The 7,222-nt window shown below is 37.0% G+C and overlaps 1 protein-coding gene across 1 annotated transcript in view; it reads right to left on the reverse strand.

The window, feature by feature from the left end:
* Window positions 1-6,864, reverse strand: part of LOC139112368 (uncharacterized) — a 41,402-nt gene extending 34,538 nt beyond the window's left edge. The window contains exons 1-2 of the mRNA XM_070673349.1: window positions 4,692-6,864; window positions 2,836-2,873 (exon numbers count right to left, since the gene is read on the reverse strand). The gene's annotated coding sequence lies outside the window, so the exon portion shown is untranslated. The remainder of the gene's footprint in view (window positions 1-2,835; window positions 2,874-4,691) is intronic.
* Between the last annotated feature and the right edge of the window lie 358 nt (window positions 6,865-7,222).

The raw sequence follows: 7,222 nt of genomic DNA on the forward strand, positions 1-7,222 counted from the left end.
TCGAGAAAAATGTGCCACGATTCGCGCAAAGCGCATTTGATCAAATCTATCGATACGGCACCAATTTACGATACTAAACTCGTATTTTCTCGTGTCTCGAGCTTATTGAACAAATAAAAACGTGTTTCGAAATTTATCGTTTGATTAGAGACTGGCATCTACCAAAATCACGTTTCCTTTTTTTTTCTTTTTTTTCCTTTTTTTTTTTTTACGCAAAGTCAACATTTCTTGAGCTTCGTAATAAATGTTACATTTTTATTTCCTATACCGATCGAAAATTATGCAAATGTTAAATACCACAATTTATCTTCGTTTCCGTACGAAGCTTCAACCATATTGTGCTATATCGCGGTCTTCATCAATTTAGATTCTACTATCTCGTAAGAGTCATTAATTTAGTCTAACGAGCTGTGATTAATGAGAGTGCGTAATAATTGTTAGTTCACTACATCCAGCAGAAACGTTATTTTAGATAACACGGTAAACTTACGAAGTAACACGAACTGAATATTACGGATATGGTACATTATGTATTAATACAAGTCAAAACTTCGGTGGTCGCGTCATATGAAAATTCTTTCGAGACAGTCGTATAAATAGACCGGTGTCCAAAACGCATGCGTTACTTTTCCCTCCTTTATACTTTAGTATTCAACGGGTTACATTTTTCGACGTTCTCACCACCTCTAACCCGTCCTCTTTCTTTTCCTTTTTTTTTTACGGTTTCCCGCCCTTCCAGTGTACCTACTCCATTGTCTTCAGACAGTGAAAAAAAGCACTACTCTCCTGCAGCCAGCCAAAGTTTCGCCTCGGCTCTTATCTGCAGCTTACGGGCCATCGCGCCTTCGCGTCTCGCGAGATCCTTTAACATCGCCGCTTCTATCTCGCACCTCGCCGGCTCGTATGCACGCACACACGCACGGGCACGTGACGGAAGAACGCGGAAATTGCGATTTCGTCACTCGCGATGAACAACGGCAGCGTCGGTCGTTTATCCGAGAAAAGCTGTATTCGTTCGCTTCATCGAGCGCGCTACGGGATTTATGGTATAATACAAGTAGAGACACCGCCGCATAGGAGCGCTTACCGCGGCAAAAGCTTGTCAATGTGAATCTCGTGAAAAATTTTGGTTGATACAATTGTATTTTCTAACAATCGAAAAAGACAATACTTTATCAACGATAAAAGATACAGGTCGTTGAAATTAACATGAAAGCAGGGCAGATTTAAGGTTATTATACTTTCAAGTTTAAATTTGTTTTTTTTTAATATACGGAAATAATTTAGATTTTTTATTTTAAGTAACAAAATAAATTAAATTGTCAGTTAGATGTGAAATGCAAATAACGATCATTTAATTTTATGAGTTCCTCTATTTTGTGGGAGCTTCAAAGCTGCTATATCTCTCTGCCTACGTCCACCTTAAATCGACTCTGTTCTGTATTCTCGATCGACCTCGGCGTCACGTATAGACTAAGAAATAGGCGATCGCGATCGGAATAATCGGAATAATTTAAAATACGGCATGTAAAATTCGTCGAGCCGGTGTTAAAATGGAAATTTCATTAAACATGTACCGTTTCTTTTTAGAATGGTAATTTCGATCGACGTTCTATTTTATTATATTAAACATTACAAAACGCGTCTCATTCACTCTTGTTTCTTTTACGTTAAAAAAAAAAACTGTTTTACATTTAATAATTTTCGGCAATGAACCACGGACGTATGCATCTCACATAATATTTAAAAAATCTCTGCGCTCTTTTTAATATAATTTAAATATATATTCGGACATTAATTACATTTCTTTTTTAAAAATAATTACGGAAGCTAGAAATGATTGAGCTGATTGACGGATACCGCGACGTATCCAAGAGTTAGATTTTCGTGATACAATATTCGATATAATATTCGGTGTACGTTCTTTTCTTTAAAACGCGTTAAGCCGTATAGAGAAAGTGAGAGAGACGTATCTCGCGAAACAAAAACCGCGGGCGGCCTCGGAAAATTGGCAGTGTCCTACGTGATAGTACGAGAAAAGTAATTTCAGTTAATTCGATGGTCAGTGATCGCGACAGTATTCAACAGCCAAGAGAAAGCCTGCAATAAGCAAACAATGCATATACATACGAAGCTTTCAGAGAGTTCGACTGCCTGGATCAGAGCCACCGCGGGGCAGTTTAACGCGCGGTTAATTATGTACAATTAATTCGTTGCTTGACCTTTTAATTGAATTTTCTCTTGTACCACTCGCCTGAACCGGTTCACGTATACGATTGTGCAACCGCAACTCTTGCGAACGACTCAATAAGTGAAATTACGTTCGCGCATACAGTTTGAACACTCTCACGTTCGATAAATAATAATTATTAAGATTGCTTAAAATAATACGCGACTTATATGCGAAAAGATGTAATCTAATATGGAAAGGAACATTAAACGTCGCTGTGAATGTATTTTTCCCCCGAGATTCGTTATTAGAGTAAAAGTATATGACTGCAGTATACTATAATGACAAGACTTCATAATGCAAATCTCACGTTTTATTAATACTTTTTCCCAAGCTGATAAAATATAAAAGCTTCTTAGTTATAAAATACGTTCATCCGCTCCAAATTATCTTCCGCATGGATTTTCTAAATACGAAGGCTTTCGCAACCCACGATTTAATCGCATTAAAGATACTTTTCATAAGTATATTAACAAAAAAAGAACCCTTTATAAACTGAAAAACTGGATAAATCGGAAAAGGGAGATATGCTTTGTTTATGGAGCCGCGATCGAAAAGTCCGCAACGGCTAATTATAATATTAGATAAAACTTATTTAAACTTACAATCACGGTCGTAAAAGTTTGATCCAAATATCTTCTTTCTATTAATAAGAAAGAAAGAAAAAAACACGTACGATAATCACTTTTCACAGAAATTTGAACCACGGATACTCATGATCATTGATGTGATAATTTCTTAGACGCAAATGATCGAGATACGTATCAAACGAATATTAAATTAATTTGAGAACTGATGTAATAGAAATTGCATGTAATTTTAATATAAACAATTAAGTAATTAACGAAATTGGTGATTTGTCAGTTTTAATTAGTTCGATATCAATCACATGACTTTAAAGCATTAAAAGAAATTCTGTATTTATTTAATTCATATTATGACAATTCTATGATTTTTAAATATTAAACAAAGGAGTACTTAAAAAAGAAGAAGAAAGATAATTTAATTAAAATTTTCTTGCGTTAATAATATACGTATAAGCCACATTTTCCTCTTTCGCAACGAAAATCAACGTCATTATCTTTCTTTAATTAATCGTCTCCATTATAGGATGATCACACCGTGGATTACAAATGAAACTGGATTACGAACTTCGTGGTGCATCATTAATAGGATAACTTCCACCCTCGAAGGATCTAGTTAGTTTAGATCGCACTTGGACAGTATTCAACCGTGATCGCTATTAATGCGACACTAAAATCGTATTACATAAATTGTTGTGCACTTTTTCTCTTTTGCACTTATTTTGCTGTTACTTTACCAGAATCGAATTATTGAATTTATCACAAAAATTATATTCCACGAAAAACAATATTTTAGAGCGCGATATAAAATTAAATTATTCACATAAAAAAGAATCTTTAAATTCTTGAAACATTTTTGAAAGAGACATTCGCAACATTTGACGACGTTTGAAATAATCTCGTCAAAATTATGATAAAGATTTTTAATTGAATTTTCCTCGAGCCTCAAACTTTTTCTTCCAACTCTTTATCAAATTGGCCAGCAATTCATAAAATATTGATCGTTCAGTCTTAACGCGCCATTAGAGTTCTTAACTCACAATTAATTTCCTCTAAACATCGTCGGCCAATCAGAAACTTTCCTCACGTCGTTATGCGACTAACTTTGATCCTCGAGAACCATCCAATCTTCGCGGGAGTTCTCTAACGCTTAACAAGGATCATCATCGACGAATAGAGAATTATTCTGGAAAGTCACGTTGCAGTTAGCGTCGATCGTCCGCGGAATAATTTCGTGCAATCATTTCTTCGCGTCAATCAATCGTTATCTGCGACTTGTTGATATCTCTCCCTTAATCTCGCAATGACTTAATAATTTCACGAGAGTTCCGACACATATCGTCGATCAGGCTGCACTTGTTGATTGATCAATCCGCGAAAATAATTTCAGTTTCATTTGATTTCATTCTGATTTATAACTTCTAGTGTCTTTTACTACAAAATCGTAATTTAAATTACAAATGTTGCGTATAATTATAATTGCACATACATAATTAATAAATTTTAATACGTAAGTAACACATTATTTTATTTAAATAATTAATTTCATCGTTCCTTTCTCGATTTCTGTATGTTATTCGATTATAAAAAAATTGTCATTTAATTAAAAATACCAATTTTAACAAGAATAATTAACTTAAAAAGTTAATGTGCAATTTAATCAAATAATTTACGAATGCTTTGAAAATTTTTTGGTGTATTCCAAAAACATCGATAATAATTTATTCATAACTATTCTTTATCTATTCTCTTTTATTTGCCATAAATACCTAATAATATCGTAAGAAGTGAATTATAATTCAATGAAATTTTTAATAAAACGTAAAATCACCAATTTCTATTCCTAATTGATTTTCTCGATCATTGCATCTTCCCACCCTTTAATCCATTTGCCTTGACACTTTTCGGGATACTCTCGCTCTCGAGTTACGCGCCGTTGTTCGTTCGCCAATTAACTGATCCCGTTACCTCCACGATCCCGTTTCACCCCCGACACGACACTGCCGCGAATTTTCTCTACCACGCTCTCTCTTATCAAAATCGGCTTATCACCGGCACTTGTTAACTCTCGAGAAAGTTCTCTCGATCCCCGCGAGTCTTAAACAGAGTCGAAGTATAGAACTCGCGCGCAAAAATTCGAATTGAGATTTTTTTTGATCGCGTACTTCGACGACGCCGGTCCCGTCGGTTTAATTAGGAAAGAGAGACAGAGAGAACGGAAAGGGAGGACATGGGAACGACGTCGCGTTGTACGTGGTCAGTTCAGCGTCGTGGAGCGCACTGAGAGAGTGTAACAGCCCCGCCCGCTCGCTACGAGGAAACTCGACGCCCGGCGTCGCGTAGATTCATCCCCATCGGTTGCCCGGAGCAACGCCGGCGTACACGGGGAGCGACGCAACGCGAGCGCGACGCAAGCGTCCCAGACAGCCACCCCGAAGTCCCAGACGGTGCGTCGCGCCGAAGTGCGTGCCGGACGCGACCGGAAGCGGAAAAATCTTGCCGCCGAAACTTGTCGACTCGAGCTTATAAATCATTCTGATCGTATCTGATCAATCACAAGAAAAAGAAGAAGCTGCAGAATGCTCAACTTTATTCCCATCTTTCCGCGAGATCACAATTTTTATTCATGATCGCAATCGAGTTACTTATAACTTTTTCGAGAATCTAATACTACCAAATTTAATAAATCATATTTTGCAAAAGTAATGTCCGATTTATTTGCGCAATAAATCTTCACGTCGTGTCTCTACGTTAAAAAGCGGCAATAGCATAAATTTATAACGCATTCTTAAAAATTTATGGAATTTTTAATGCGTAACGTGTACGATGTAAGAAGCGATTTATTTGCTAAAATTTCTAAATAAAATATACATATACTTCTTCCATAGGTAATCCCGGATTATTTTATTAAAAAAAAAATTAGTCATTCTCACTTTCTTATATGTATTTCGCGCTGTCTAGAAAATTAAATATTAACCACTCATTTAAATAACAAAAAAAAATAACATTTTATCGTTTACTTCGATTTCTAATTACGTAAAATATTGCAATCTAACTAGTTCTAATTGACTTACTAAAGTTGTAATTTTAGTCTCCAAGGAAAACGATACAGTATGTATACTATACAGCAGTCATATACACGCAATATTGAAGCGCTTCGGAGTAGTTTACATATGCCCATCGCGCATATCACATCTGGGTATTCATTTTTACATTCGTAACAAAGGTACTAACCGTTACTGTTGCATGGCTGCATTAAGGTCGACGCGATAACATAAACTGAGACTCACGACGATCTGCAATACGCAGCAGGACAGAGATATTCTGAATCACTGATCGAGTTCCGCGAATTGCAAGGTGGTGAACCTGCACACGCTTCGAGTGCATCGGCTTACCGCGGACACCTTGATGCAGATATGCGAATAATTTGCCTATCCTCTGTCGTACGAGATCCATTCTAAAATGCTCGTTCAAAGAAATTCTCCCGCTTGCAAAATCCGTTTTACTCTTTATTTCTCGGCAGTGTCGCGGATAAACGCGCGCGTAGAGAAACGTGCGGAAATATTTTTGTATCAAATATTAAAATATTACATTTTAATATTTATTTAAAAATATAAATATAGATGGACGGTGAACGGGGATTTGTTTTTGATGGAAACCTGTACGGATTACATACATCGGTGCATTAATTGCAATCAAACATTGCATCGAACACGTCATTTGCGCTTTCGGACACGGTCGCGAACAGATCGGATATTGACTTTATGACCGGATCCCCCATTTGATTCCTAATGCGTTGGACCCGAGCGATGCCACGCATCAGCCGACGCCTGAATTGAAACCGGATCGTCCCATCATCTCCGTTCTATCACAACGGCGGATGTCTTTGATCGCGTCTCGGTTCTACATGCGGTTCGATTTCAAACATCGACTGCAACCAGTTATCGTACGGCGCGATCGATCCCGCGGAGCGTTCAACAAACATTAATCTTCGGTGGTCCGACTATCGCTCGACACCACGTCCTAACTTCCATCAATTCGCCGCCGCGTAATTGAATTGCCAATTAAACGTTTCCAACCATTTTTAACTTGAATGTAAAAAGCGGGAGAGTCTGTAGGGAGGACATTAAACTCGATTCGCGACATTATAAAGCGGCGTGATTATTCAATATATTTTTTTTTTCTTTTCTTTTTTACGGTTCGATTTCCCGACAGTTTACGTTTACGGATATCTCGACATTTTGGCCTATATCTAAATTTCTCGGCATGCGAAAAATAATTTTGATATTTTTATACGACTTGCTTTGAAGTTCCCGACGAGCAAGAATTAACCGTTATCATCCGCGAGTAGTAATGTCATTAAGTAATATGTTATAAATGTATTTCTTCACGGCGAACTTCTCGCGGT

This window comes from Cardiocondyla obscurior, linkage group LG28, assembly GCF_019399895.1.
Source record: "Cardiocondyla obscurior isolate alpha-2009 linkage group LG28, Cobs3.1, whole genome shotgun sequence".
NCBI classification, from domain to species: domain Eukaryota; kingdom Metazoa; phylum Arthropoda; class Insecta; order Hymenoptera; family Formicidae; genus Cardiocondyla; species Cardiocondyla obscurior.